The following is a 15,871-nucleotide window of genomic DNA, read 5'->3' on the forward strand; positions in this document are numbered from 1 at the left end:
CACCTGGCACAAATTTATTATCTCGTGATATTCTCCTGCACAGCCAGACACGAGATGACTTAAAAATAAGTACATCATAAGAAAGAAATAAATGTTTGTTTAGAACACGGCACAATTACAAAAAGTATAAAAAATTAAGATAAAGGTTATACTATTCAATCTACAAAAAACACAATAAAAAAGAATGAAGATAAAAAAAAGAAATTTGATAAGCAATGATAGTAATCGTGTCCTAAATACGTACCATTCAGTTTCCAAGTTGAGTTCCAAAAACCCAACGCTGATTTAAACGGGAGGAACGCTAGGTTTAACAGACAGGCTCGTGCGCCGGCGGCGAATGGACGAGGTCACGTATCCTTCAATTGTGGATTATTTTATATGAATTATTTATTTATTATTTTAATATAATATAAAATATAACAAACAATGTTAATGAGTGTAATTTGAAAGTAGAATATCGAATTATTGTCATAGCTTACCGTACGTAACTCGACTGGATACGTTAAAATATTATTATCTACCAGACAAACCATACACCATATTATGTATACACAAATAAGCAGGTAACTCATCAGTTCATAAATTCTCTTATCTTGGCTAGACGAATATATATGACTAACTAACATAAGAACAACGTTAAAATAGTTTGAATACAAATATCTGATACAATGATATTTTAATAGTAATGTAATAATACAATTTTTCATATATTTTAAAATTAATTCGTAACACGCAGGGAAGGCATAAAGCTAGCATATTAAATGTTGAGTTGAGACCCTTGAAATTTTACAGCAAAACAAGTCCTCGAAAAGCCCTGAAGTTCAAATTCTTTTTAACTTCCTTAGCAGTAGAAATAAAAGATTCGCACAAAGAAAGACTCGGTTGAGTCATTTTCTTAAAGTTTAAATGTTTCTCCTTCATATACCCGACACGAGTGCGCAGCCATTGAAAAGTAAAATGAAGAACAACTTATATAATTTAATAAAAATATGAATGAAATAAATTATATTCTTTTTTTATTTGGTCAGCAACCACGTCAGATCTTAATTAAAATATGTGTGGAAGCAAAGAATGCTTCAAAATGTATACATCTCTACTAAGATCATTTTCATAGGTAGTTACCAGTCATTAGTTTATCTTATCTTAAACTTGCGGTAAGGTTAATAAAATATCGCTCCTGCAACAGCACTGGTACGCTTCTCAGCGCGTGTCATCCCTTCTGTCGAATACTTTGTATACACTTCTGTAGGCACATACATATTCATCAACACACACATTGGCACAAAAATCAGATATGTTTACAAGAAAATAAAAAAAAAAACAATAGAAAAGTTCTTTGAATGTTATATCCTTGGATATTTAATATTTATTATCTACTAGTCTCACGTTCACGTATATAGTTTTTACTCGGTGGCCGGACTTTGAGCAAGCCTGTTTGGGTAGGTTACCATACTTAGTATTATTGTGTTCCGATTTGAAAGATGAGTGAGCCAGTGTAACTACAGACACAAAGGACTTTAACAACTTTGCTCCTAAGGATGATGGCACGTTGTAAATATAAGGAATGGTTAATATTTCTATAAGCGCTGGTATATATACAGGTTTATTGGTAATTTGACGTATTCCCGTTAGGAGGTGATAGGGGTGACTATTTGCGATAATTTTTCCATTATTGCCATCCAGACATTGACCGAAAAACGGCGTTGTGACCCTTTTGGCCTCTTTTTATTAGGATTTTTGTCCACTTTTTCACTCCAATAATGTTTATTGTGGTAGTTAGTAACTAAAATTATTAGAGATAATTTCATGCCGACGTTTAAGGTAAATACTTCAACTGGACTGTCGCATATTTATATCAATCTTAATCATAAAGTATTCGATAGTTTTAAAAATTCTTATCCAACAACCTAAAATTGCTTACATGTTACAGATTCAGGGCCAGATTTATCATCAAGTTGGTTCGTTATTGCCGTACCCCGACGCTGATCATCAATTTTTGCCTGCACCTGGTGGTACCGGCAAAACGTTCGTTATATCATTGATTTTAGAAACTTTTCGATCGGAACAGAAAATTGCATTGGCACTTGCATCTTTGGGAATTGCTGCTACATTATTAGAAGGTGGTCGAACCGCACGCTCTGCATTAAAATTGCCATTGAATGTACAGATGATTGAAACTCCAATTTGCAATATTTCAAGAAATTCTGCTATGGCAAAAGTTCTGCGATTAACGTCAATTATTTTATGGAATGAGTGTACAATGGCGAATAAAAAATCACTAGAAGCCTTTAATCGAACAATGCAAGATTTACGTGGTAATCATCTTTTTGGTGGCGTTTTGATATTACTGTCAGGGGATTTTTGTCAAACATTTCCTGTCATTCCTCGATCAACTCCTGCTGATGAAATAAATGCCTGTTTGCAGTCATCAGTTCTTTGGAGATATGTACAAAAATTGACACTAAACATTAATATGCGTATTAACCTACAAAATGATCCAGCTGTCCATGAGTTTTCAAAACAATTGTTAGAAATTGGTGATGGCAAAATACAAATCGACAGGACCAATGGATTGATCGCTATACCGAACAATTTTTGTACTATTGTGCAATCGATAAATGAATTGATTGAATTCTTCAAAATTATATAAATCATGATCGGTTGAGAGAACGCGTCATTTTAGCACCAAAGAACATTCATATCAATGCTATTCATTTTCAAATTCAAGAGAAACTGCCAGGTGTATTCACGACATATAAATCAATTGACAGTGCTAAAATCAAGATGAGGCATTGAACTTTCCAGTTGAATTTTTAAATTCATTGGAACCGCTGGTATGCCACCGCACTGCTTAAATCTGTTTAGGCTTTACTGATAATTCTGTAACACGTGCCTTGATGTTCTATAGTTTAAAGCTATAGAAACATGTAAACAAATCTCTTATAACATTGATTGTTACCAGCGTTATGATTATCCAGAATAGCATTTTTGCGTACATAGTCGGATCCGTGGCACCGCTAGGGGATCAAGTAAAAGTAGAAAGTATTTTTTGTTTCTTTTTTTATATCTTGTCGGCTGTTTTTTAAGGACTGAAAAAGGATCTTGTATAAATATCCGTAAATTCTTTGTTAAAGTTTTGTTCACAAACGAATCATAAAATTTGAAGTCAAAGGTTATGATAATAGGTAGCACACAATTACGTAACAAAATTAACTGGGACATTGTACCATCAATTGTCTATGATGGAATTCAAATTGATTATAGTGAGCAAGTAACTAGTTTAGGGTTAATCATAGACTGTAATTTATCGTGGAGAGCTCAGGTTAACGAAGTCAGTAAACGTGTCCACTACTCTCTGCATTCTTTAAAACGCTTGCAGAATTTTCTTCCTTTCCAAACTAAAATTTTACTTGCACAATCCCTCCTTCTTCCTATCCTAGACTATGCTGATGTTTGCTATCTTGATGCGAATGAAGAGCTACTTGACAAACTAGATAGACTTCAAAATTTGTGCATTCGTTTCATTTACGGTCTGCGCATATTTCTCAATTTCGACGTCAGATAAAGTGGCTCCCCATCCGTCTTCGCCGGAACTTGCACATATTAACGCTTCTTTTTAACATATTAAACCATGGTAGCCCTGATTACCTACATGAGCGTTTTCTGTTTTGTCCTCCTCGTGAAAGACCAGTACGCGCATGTGTGGCATCGAAAACACTAGAGGTACCTTTTTTTAATACCACGTTCTACGGTAACTCCTTTACTGTTGTTGCCGCTCGTCTCTGGAACTCTCTTCCGGATGATATTTTCCACAATAACGTTACCATAAGATCTTTTAAAAACAGAGTAAAGCAGCACTTCCTTTCTACTTAAGTTAATTTTATTATATATGTATTTTATATGTATGTAGTTGTATGTATGTATATTATAAATATGTATTAATTTATGTATTATTTGTATTTATTATATAATATAATTAATTATAGTTAAAAGTCTATGTATTTCTTATAAAATGATACTTGATATTGTACCTACACCATAATTATAATTTACAAATAATCTCCAACAGAATCAGGGTTTCTGGAAGAGATCTCTTGTTAGAGATAAGTTATCCTTTGTACACGTCTTTTGTCTATGTAATTGTCTATATATTTGTTGGTACATAAATAAAAAAAAAAAAAAAATTATTCTTTCACTTCTGAGTTGAAAATATTTTTACTTTTATTGATCGTTTCAATACGATTATTAAAGTCTTAGCTATTTCGAGGAAAGAAAAAAAATATTTTCTAGTATTGCGAGTGAAATTCACCAATTTTGGAACGCTGTTATTTCACGCGGCTAACAGTAGAGTGAACTGGCAGAAATCGTAACATTTAAAAAAGCGTTATGGCCATAACACTTCTTCTCTAGGCGACCTTTCCCTCTCTTTCTCTTTTTTCGGTCTCTTTCTATTGTAAACGTTTTTATATTATAATATTACTTAAACTTATTCATTTAATTCAGATGTGATTTTTAATATCAATTTTATTTCTTGTCATATGATGATTCTCTTACGTTGTTTATTTTATTGTATCTATTATTTAATAAATAATGTATCTCTTATGTTTTTTTTGTAAATAAAATTGCTTAGATTTTTTTGTGGACAATTTTGCAAAGGATAGTTTATTCCCTTGAACTGAATTATGTATTGCGTAATGTACTTGAAATGAATATTAACGTCAATGTTCACGTATATATACGTTTTAATATATAGATTTATTCATGGGATATAATAGGATTTGATTGGGATGGTAGCTGCTCGACCAATAATTTATGTATGAGAAATTATGCAATTACTATAGTACGTTGGGACTTCCCATCAGTAACACCTCAGGGACTTATTATTCTTGGTGTTATAATTATTTTGGTGTTTTGTAAACTTTGTATTTAATTTGCCTACATTTAAATAAGAACCTACATTATTTTTATTTGAATATATTTTCATTTTAAATACGATTCTTCAGCTGTTATTAGATAGTAATAGTGACGAAGAAAATTGACAAAGAAAATCCCACCTTGAGGCTGATTCGGCTTATGAAACAGATGGTGAGGAATGTAACTGTGACGAGGAAGAGACAATTGATGAGATGACCATAAAGCCCACGATGGTTTAGTTTTACAATCAAACTAAGGGCGGAGTAGACACCTTGGACCAAATGTGTTGTTTTACTTAATTTTTACGGAATGCTAAACATTTAATTTAAGATATACTTTATAGAATAATATGGTTAATAAATGACTATATTTCATAATATTATAATATATATTATAATATATATCATATATATGACGGCGACTGCGATAGATCAGCGGCACGCCCGTCATTGGTAGGAGCTTCTGGTACAGGGTTCATGGCGTAGGTCTCAGGCAATTAACAACAACGTAGGTAATCAGCAATTACAAATTATAAAGTAGGTATATTATAACTATCCGAGTTGCGTGAACCAACGGTCCCGTTTGGAAGGCCCGAATTGTATCGCTCTCTATAATAAAGTTTAGCTTCCGACTCATCGCTCTCCAAAGAATTCAAAATGTGACAGTTGTCCCTTTAAACGATTCCGATCACGTGACTCATTATGTCACGGCGTTCACAACCCACAGATATAACAAAATCATCTAAGTTAATCATTATTCATAATCGACGACATATATTATAGTTCGTTCACTTAATTTTAACGGAAAGCCAAATATTCAATTTAAGATATATATTATAGAATAATATGGTTAATAAATGACTATATTTCATAATAAATAAAATTTTGAATTCAGAACACGGGGTGCTTTCATTTTTAAATTGTCATCTGTGACGATTCCTTGTTTCGAATGTACAATACGTTAGTGGGAATTCTGAACAAATAAACAAGCGGAACTTTTCTCTCATAAAACGAGAATGGAACGGTCCATCCGTTTATTCAAAATATTTTCCGGAGTTTGTTTATTTCCTAATTCAATTTTATTCGAAAGCAACTTTAGAGAAACAATTCTAGAATATTCAATAAGTTTTACTTTCTCAAAAACAAATCAAAGTATTAACTTAGAAATGTAAACCTCAGACCTTAGAAGAACAGGCGAATGTAATTTAGCGAATTATACATACTCGTATAAAAGATTTTTATCAAAAACGAATCTAGGATCCTGTGTAGTAGTAGTCGGGTTCGACTTAGACTGAGTTTATAAGCTTGTGTTAGATCAAAATTATTTAGCCTGTTTACATGTAAGGCTGATTTGTCTCCAAATTACGACGTTTTTCGTGGTCGTGGTAAAGGAAGCTATAGAGGGATATTGTACTGCCCATTGTACATACTCGGCTTAGAGACGTCTTCATAAGAAACAGTGTTAAAGTATATTGAGATAAAGTGTGAAATGGAAAGTAAAGTATTGAATTGTATTTGATTTAGACTGATAATTCATTCTTTGTATGTTTAGAATGTGACGAATAATTGATTGTTCTCGAAACGTAAACACGAGTGGATCGAGATATGCAGAAATGTAACAACCCATAAAAGCACTAATAAGAGTTGTTAACATTTAAACTAGAAAAATACGCATAACATTAAAGCTATATTCGTAATAGTGTTGCTGTCACTATAAACGTGGTCTTCTTTTTTAAATCTTAAAAACTTATTAACGCTTCTGATGGTTGGTACACTTCTGCATAACGAGGTTCAAGTAACCTCAGTGAAGTGTAACTTTCGAAGTAAGACTTGTTTATAATATAATACACGAGATGATTTTTTTTTTATTTTTAAAACGCATTGGTTATTTTGACTTATTATTTTAGTTCAAAGAATTAAGAACATTGGATCATAACTATGAACTATCACGTTGGCTCAACTTATAAAGCTGTAGATACTGAGGTCCTTGGTTTAACTCCCGAGTCGAGTCACTAATAGCTATTGAATTTTTGTCTATAAAAACATAATGTGAGTTTAGCGAGTAGTAGCCTGATACGAAATTGCTGCTTTAGAAAATATTTAAAGACGTTTGTGTTTGTTTGAGTCTTTAATTCGTGTCGGATAAGTATCCCATCGGACTTTGTACTGAGGAAATATGATCTGCACTATGATATAATCTGCAAAACTCAGTCTTTGAGATTTGCCGGCATGGTAGAAATTTGTCACAAGGCAACGTCAAGTTATTTGATAGATGGACAACAGATTAAGAAGAAAGGGGCTACTGCAGACTACTCTCCCTTTTCATTACTTATGGTAATCAAAAGCTATGAATAAACGAGCTTCAAGAAGGAATCGTTAGAATATCGAAATCGATATAAAAGACGCAACACTTATAAATCAATAAAAAAGTATAATATCCCTCTGCATAAAATATCACGATAGTCAACTGGTTATAGGTTTGTGTATATTATAGATTAGCACCAAGGTTATAGATTATCTGTAAAAATAAGAATTTAATTTAGAATAGTTTATTCCAGAGAATATACCTACTATCCCATAATCATTACATAGTATAAAATAAAAAGTCGCATACCGCTGTCTGACACTGTACTGTGTCTGCTTAAATCTTTAAAATTACACAACGGATTTTGATGCGGTTTTTTTAATACATAGATTGATTCAAGGGGAAAGTTTATATGTATAATACATGCACAATATAGTAGAGAAACACGGATAATTTTAGACGTTTCTAAAGTGATGTCGTAAATAAACACATTTTTTTGCGCTTAAATTGCGAACGCTGGCTGAACCCTACGAGATAGATCAAAATAATGTCCTACAGTATTGTACACCTTATAAAGTTCTTCAAAAAAGTGCGCGATGGTATATGTCTATCTCTTAGGGATAATCCACAATAAATATTTTAAGCAATACAGTATTCACCCTTATCCAATTAAGTACCTAAATACATTGTGCATTTAATGTAGATCAACATGGCCTTTTACAACACGTAATTTTAATGAATATTTTTGAAGATATTATAGATTTAAAACGCAGGGACTGACTGACTGTAAAATTGTAAACGTGGTAAGACATTCTGTTGTATATTTAGTATCAGCATTGTACCCGTGCGAAACCGGGGCGGGTCGCCAGTCCAGAATAAATCAACGTCCAAATTATTACAGTCTCTCCATTGTTAGGCCAAATATTGGGAATTTGATAAAATAAAATCTTTTTCCAATTTGAATAGAGTGGTGGCATACTTTCATTTTTATTAAAAATATGAATAAAATTGCGCTGTGATAAAAAACAAATTTAGAAGCTAAAACGGGCTAACGGGCCTCTAAGCAAAACATTGCCTATGGTTAATCCAGCTCCGTCGATTGGAATTAAATATAATTACTGTGAAAGTCCTCATGACGAGTGGAATTAAGCAATACTAGAGCAAATAAAATTAATCAACATTCATATATTGATAAAAGTAACATATATTCTCAATAGCCGGACTATTCCCGAACAAATCAACCGAACTACACAAGCGGAAAAGTAATATCACGAGGTACGATATCAAATAATACGTTCTGAAACGAGTTCCACAAAAATGGACATTCAAGATACAAACTTGTCATAAAGTAACCCTGCACTAAATATCACCCCTGTTGGTTTAGAAATGAAATTATCCAAATTAAATCTTTAAGCATGATACCTTACCTAACAAAAACGTAGATTACAATATTATATAATTATATATTATACAATATTATATAAATAATAAAAAGTGGTGTTAGTTACACTACTTATAACTCGGATGAACCGATTTGGGTGAAAATTGGCGGGGAGCTTAGAACCAGGAGACATAGGATACTTTTTATTCCGTTCCGAACGGAAACGTGAATATGATCACCAGGAATTAGATTTAGTAGTTCAAATGAATATACACCCCTGTTAAATCCCTGAACAAATGGAAGTTTATGATACATTAATGAAGGCAATTTATGATGGAAATGGTGGTTTATATTTCCTGGATGCCCCTGGTGGAACTGGTAAGACATTTCTCATGGTAGTAGATTTAGCCGCTGTTCGTGCGAGATCCAATATTGAGGTTGCAGTTGCTTCTACTGGAATAGCAGCCACATTGTTAGAAGGATGCCGTATGGCTTATTCAGCATTAAAATTGCCATTAAATCTTCAAACTATTGAAGAACCAACATATTGCAAAAATCTCCGGAGTGGCTAAAGTTATCAGCATCGAAAAACATCATCTGGAACGAATGCACGATGGCACATAAACGTGCATTGGAAGCACTTAACCAAACATTGAAAGATCTACGCAATGACTTGAGATTTTTTGGAGGCGCAATGATTTTACCGTCTGACTATTTTCGCCGAACACTGCCAGTATTTCCAAGATCAAGACATAGTCAAGTTTTCGAGCAACACTTTTAATCTTCAGCGTAGATAGATTTTCTTGAAAATCGATAAAGACAAACATAGAACAAAGATTATTTATTCTGAATTTGATAGGTATTAAGGATTCTGAGATTTTCGTAGAAATGCAAAACGTTTTAAGTGATATTGTTCCGACATATGTGCCAACGAAAACTGGGTGACGTTTAAATGAGGTCGTACACGCGTCCAAGTTGAATATCGCTGGGCATCCATGATATGGTTTTATCAGGCCGGCCATTCAAATTATCCAAAAGGTATTAGATCGGATAAATTCGAATTGAAATCATTTTTTTTAAACGTATTCGCAGGGATAAAACATAACATGACAGAATTAAAAATAATGAGGAATTAATGGACCGAAGCAACGATTTAAGTATTTTTATCACCCTATGTTTTTAGACCTCCACGTAAATCATTACAAGCATAGTATAAGGGCTTTTGAACATCGATAACTAAGTGCAGAAAGCTTCGCTAAGTATTTGTTAAGTCGCGCTCGTATAATCCTCTAATATAAACGAAAATCTCGAAAACCTTATATAAATGTATTAATTAGTTTCAACATAAGTAGGTTGAGGTGTATGTTATGTTGATGTTGAAACTACATAAACACCCTCTAAGACATTCACAGTACAATCATATGCAGTTATTTATGAGTATGACCTATTTTTATTTTCACTAGAGAATCATATATGTATTTAAGTAGCTTGTTGTGAAATGACTCATTAATTAGGTCAAACGCTGTACAAATAAAGTGTTTGAAATAAAGATAATTCTTGTCTGATGAAATGCTTATGCTTTTGTTGTTCCTATGTGCAATATTTTCAGGCAAAGTCAGTACTAAAATTATATTTTTTGTATTCTGGAACAAGGTTCGTATAAAACACGAGCCTCTACTCTTCGTAACAATAGCCTCACACATGAGCCATAATTGATAGCATCTCTGACAATGTACATAATATATATTTGCATACGATAGTCGTACAAAGCGTTCATTTGTGAAACACGATTTTTCTATTGATTAATTATAAAAGTAGATGTACTATGTAGATACTTTAAAAATTTTAAAATATATACATATACCTAAGTAGATAGATCTTTTATAAAATTCTTCTTTCTTTTATGAAAAATTTCAATTTTTCTACACAAAATTTTGCTTAAACTTTATATTGTATTAGAACTATGTCTTCGTAATATTATACAAAGTTTTTAAGTTGGACAAGAAAAATAACTTGCTCTTTGAGATAGTTACATCCAAGTTACTATTTTCAAAGGATACATAAGAAGTACCTACAGCAAAATTTTGTTGATCTCTTCAATGTCATTTAAAGTACGTTTAAATTGAAGAATATCCATTTTGTTAGCGAACATGTGCAGGTCATTTTTCATTTGCATGAATAAAAAATAACTTGCGATGTTTGATATTTATTAAAATAATACAGAAATGAAATAAGGTGGAGTGTCCGTTTGTTTTCATTGTAAAGGGATTGGATCAACATAGTTTCTGTGTTTAAAAAAATAGTATAGATTGGAAAACTCCAACGGTGGTACCAGTTTTTGTGAATAGTATTAAAATCATATATACTAGCTTACAGCGAACCCTTCAAAATACATATTTCAGTATATTTCTAATTATGTTTCCGATAACTTCGAATTTGTGAACCCATAAATTTTCGAAACGTATTTACTTCATTCTTTATTGATATGTGATTCATAATGTGATTTGGATTATTTGGATATTGAATATGAAAATTTGCGTATCTTATTATCTGGGAATTATTTCATTTTGCTAACAAATTATGATACAGATGAGCTGTTACCATCTTGAGTGCCTTTGAATTTCCATTCATTAATTTTTCCAAGCTGCATGTATGCACTAATATACAAGTATATTAGTGCATATGCATATGCGAGATATACAATAATATGTTAATGTGATATTATTGAAATTTATGCCTTGCGAGTGCATTGCAGTCGTATAGGTTTGGGAAAACCGACGGCGAAAGCTGGTTCCACAGAGTGCTTGTGAGGCAGAATATGCTTTAAAAATCGCGCTAATGTGTACTTTCCGACATCTAGATGATACGGATGATACTTCGAATTTTGACGCGATGTCCGATGGTAAAATTCAGCAGCCGAGATTAATACAAATAATTCCTAGAAAAATTACCCAAGAAATATGCAGTAGAAGATGCAGAGTAATCCAACATTTCTACGCAAAGCCAAAGGATCAGGCGTATCAGAGAGGGCTTGATCGTCGATAATTCGACTATAGCAACCAACAAACTTGGTATTGTTTTGTTCCGGTTCGAAGGTGAGTGAGCCATTGTAAATAAATTTAATAAAGAAGCAATAGTAGCGAGGCAATTGTAGGGAAGTTAATAATAAACCCCGCAATGCGATCCTTACGCACCCTCGATATCCCTCACTAAATAAATGTTCGGTACAACAATGATGTGGAATGTGCGAACGCGTAGAAAGAACTTTATAGCACTGACGAGTTTTATGGACCGAGAACTTTCATTACAAAACGTATTACTTTGATATTCGTGTGCGGTGGAACAAAACGTTTAAAGACCTCCGTCACATATTAAATACAAACTACATATATACAAGAGGTAGATGGACCGTACCAAACATTAAAGCAAAGTAATCAATAATAGGAGCCGAGATGGCCCAGTGGTTAGAACGCGTGCATCTTAACCGATGATTTCGGGTTCAAACCCAGGCAAGCACTACTGAATTTTCATGTGCTTAATTTGTGTTTATAATTCATCTCATGCTCAGCGGTGAAGGAAAATATCGTGAGGAAATCTGCATGTGTCTAATTTCAACGAAATTCTGCCACAAGTGTATTCCACCAACCCGCATTGGAGCAGCGTGGTGGAATATGCTCCAAAGGGAGAGGAGGCCTTAGCCCAGCAGTGGGAAAATTACAGGCTGTTAATGTAAAAAAAAATAATTAATGCAGATACAATAATGTTTCCCACTACCTAGTAATTGCTTGTATTCGCTTTTGTAATGTTTGGCGTGTTCCATCTGCCCTTTGTTTTATAATCTGAGATACACACCTCAATGTTAGTAGTTGTTCTGTAGATATGCACTTGGTGGTAGGTATGTGTTCAAGCTCGTCTGGGTATACCACCCTCTTTTCACATATTATGCCACCAGACATCAATATTTGAATATTGTTTTACGATTTAATGTTTTGTGGGCCACTATAGGCGCAATAGATATGCCGAGGTCTCTGGGTAGAGAGTAGTGTTGACCACTAAATTTGCTTTCTTAATATTTAGTTACGCTTTTGTTCGGTCTTTTCGAATACATATAGCGTTCCACTGAGTTTGGGGATCCAAGGGAAGTTTATGAGATAATTAATTTGATGGTACTTCATCATTAGAAAAGAACTCGAATGTTAAAATATCAAGTATTCTTATTTAAGCTCATTAAGAAGTCCATCAATTCTCCTTATCTTTTAAGTAAAATTGTTATTTGCCCTAAAGTTTTATTAATGTTCATACTTTGTTTACCTTTTTTCAAAATGAAATCTCCTAATGGTGTCGTTGTGTTTCGAGTTATAATTGTAAAGGACGTTTTGTAGTTTAGATTTATTTTTTATCTCGGTTCCAAGTGTTAAAACAAGATAGACTACATAAATGGTAGTCTAGTTTAAGCTAACATGTCTAGTTTCGTCGCTATTTTTCCATATACATAATATAACGGAGGTAAATGAGGACCCTCGTAATCAGATTCGTAATTAGATGGATTAGACATCGTAGCAAATCAGTAGTGTAGTACTTTAGTTATTATCATGGTATTCTGTAATACGGGATTACATAATCATGTAGAGGATGTATTCCACATTTTAATAGAGTGCGTTCGAAGCGAGCCTCTTTTTTCACAATTGATAGATAGATCTATAGGCATATGTAATATTTATCTTGCTAATCCTACTTCAGAACTAGCAAAAATTATGTATAATATACGTAAACATAATTTAAATAAGTGGAAATAGATTACATAAATAATTAATGTAAATATAAGAAGATTTGTGTAACCTATCAGAGAAACATAGTCACCCAAGTGACTCAGCTCTTAAAATGCGAGTAAAAAAAAAAAACAGTTCCCAATGCGGGTTAATGATAGCAAAATTTTATTGAAATTAGACACATGGAGATTTCTTCTCGATGTTTTCCTTCACCGACGACCACGAGATTAATTATAAACACAAATTAAGCTCATGATAATACTGTGGTTAAGCAAGCATAAGATGCATCCGTTTAAATTATTTTTAGTTTAGATAAAAATATTAATACTTTCTTTTGGCTTTTTAAATTTATATAGGTTAGCAGTGAGTAAGAAACATTATATAATCCGTACATGTTTCATATTGATTGAGATGAAAATTCAATTTTTATATTACAATGCTAAAAAAAGGTTAATTGGTAAATTATTTGCTCGCGTATTTATTTGGGGCCTAAAGGTCAAAATCATTCTAAAAATTCATGAGGCTTATATCTATTGTTTTAATATAATCGTCATAGTAGACTAAATAAACAAAAGAACTTTTCTAAGCAATTTGTGCGGTTCTATTATAATCCGTATGATTTATTATGCCACCTTAAGTTCAGAAAAAGAGGTAAGTAGTTATTTCAGCTTATACATAATTCAATGACATATTTTATTTATATTTTTATTATGTTTGTATTATATAATAGTTTTATATAGTTTTAATCTTAGATTGTTTATATGTACACTCAAAGCTGAGAACGCGTCGAGAAAATAGTGACCAACTGTGTGCCACTACACACACACACGTAAAGTAGTATGACGTTTAGCGAGTGTTACCAAGATAATTTGGCCCGTTAGTTTCTATTTCAGTTGTTCCATAAGTGGAATATAAGCAACTGGCTTGCTGCCTCATCTATTTATATGTGTATATATCTGAAAATAAGTCCAACAGTGAATATATACGCGTTTGATACACACATTTTAATATATCTTACGGGAGCTTTGGCAATAAGCAATATCTGCCATATTGCCATACAAATTCAAATTATTCAGATATTTCGTTCACCATTTCCCTAACCACTAAAGGCTAATCAAATATCCGATACATACAGCACAGCTGTCAGTCAACATTCATTAAAATTTAATATTGTTCAGATTGCAAAAATATTGATTAACAAATATCTCATGCCGAGAAATACTTTCTTAGCTTAACTTACTTATTCGAACAGTGATCAAACAAAAATACCTTCGAATATTAAAAAATTAGGTAGTAATAGGTCAGCGATTTTGTCAAGTCAGCGAGTTTGAAGTCAAGAAAATATGTACCAATAAAATAATATAATAAGAGTTCTCAAGGTCTCCTTTCTCATAGGACGCCGTGAGAGGTTCGCAGTAAGGCTGCCAATTACATCCCCATCGACTCTTGCTTCGTTACATCCATAATTATACCTTATTAACATACCTTTTAATTATAAACTATCTGTTCCTAACTCCATGTGTTTACTTACAAAATGATGGAAGCTGTATTCAAAACTCTATGTTATGAAAATAAAAGTTATTTTTTGTACGTTCGAGAATAATTTATATAATATGTTTTCTAAAAAAAATATGATTACAAAAAAAATGTCGAAATTAACATTTGAATAGTGCTAAAATATTTCCAAACAGAGACAATTTATTAATGTTATACTTCAATGTACACCACACGAAAATAGTAAGGTAAGAACTGATTAGTGTATAATACAAGTGGTCTGACAGCTAATGAGATATGGAAATGATAAAAATAGAATTTTTTTTTAAAAATATATAATCAATTATTATTTTCGAAGTAGATCCCAAATTAAAACACCTAACGTGGACATACGCGTAAAATCGGTTTAAAATCGGTTAGAAAGTAATGTCAAAATGGTGCTCATTGTACTAAAATACGATCTTTCTGTCTGAAACACAAATAGTGATACGCATACAACCAAAGCTAGTGCTGTAGAGTGCAAGCATTAATCATTTGCCAAAATCGTACCAAGCGGATTTCAGTTATGCAAATCGACTGAAGACTTTTGATTAATGTTAAACCGATACGCATAAATCTATTCACATTGAAAAACATTACATCATGTAAGTTTTTTTAAATTTGAATTACAATGTAGATAAAATACAAACACTATTAATTTAGTGTAAATTTTAATTGGCAAATTGTAAACCACAGTCCAATGTATTTGTTATAAAGATTATCTGAGTGATATAGCTTATCCACATTATAACCATAATATTTGACGCCCCTTAAGAAAAGTTACCCTCGTTCAATAACACTACTACTTCAATTTATTAAATAAGCAATAATTATACACAAAATTTTATACTCCTCTAGCTATAGATTTGTCATAACAGCCGTGGCCATTAATCCGATGGAAACGGTGTAAATGTAATTTCATTCCTACGAAGGGCGCGTTGACTTAAGTTAACTTAGAAGCCAGTGTCTG

At 32.5% G+C, this 15,871-nt stretch overlaps 1 protein-coding gene across 1 annotated transcript in view; it reads left to right on the forward strand.

The window, feature by feature from the left end:
- The window catches only part of LOC113396173 (protein PF3D7_1417600-like), a 580,968-nt gene that overhangs the window by 199,410 nt on the left and 365,687 nt on the right, over positions 1–15,871 (forward strand). The gene's annotated exons all lie outside the window — the stretch shown is intronic.

This window comes from Vanessa tameamea, chromosome 11 (assembly GCF_037043105.1).
Source record: "Vanessa tameamea isolate UH-Manoa-2023 chromosome 11, ilVanTame1 primary haplotype, whole genome shotgun sequence".
NCBI classification, from domain to species: domain Eukaryota; kingdom Metazoa; phylum Arthropoda; class Insecta; order Lepidoptera; family Nymphalidae; genus Vanessa; species Vanessa tameamea.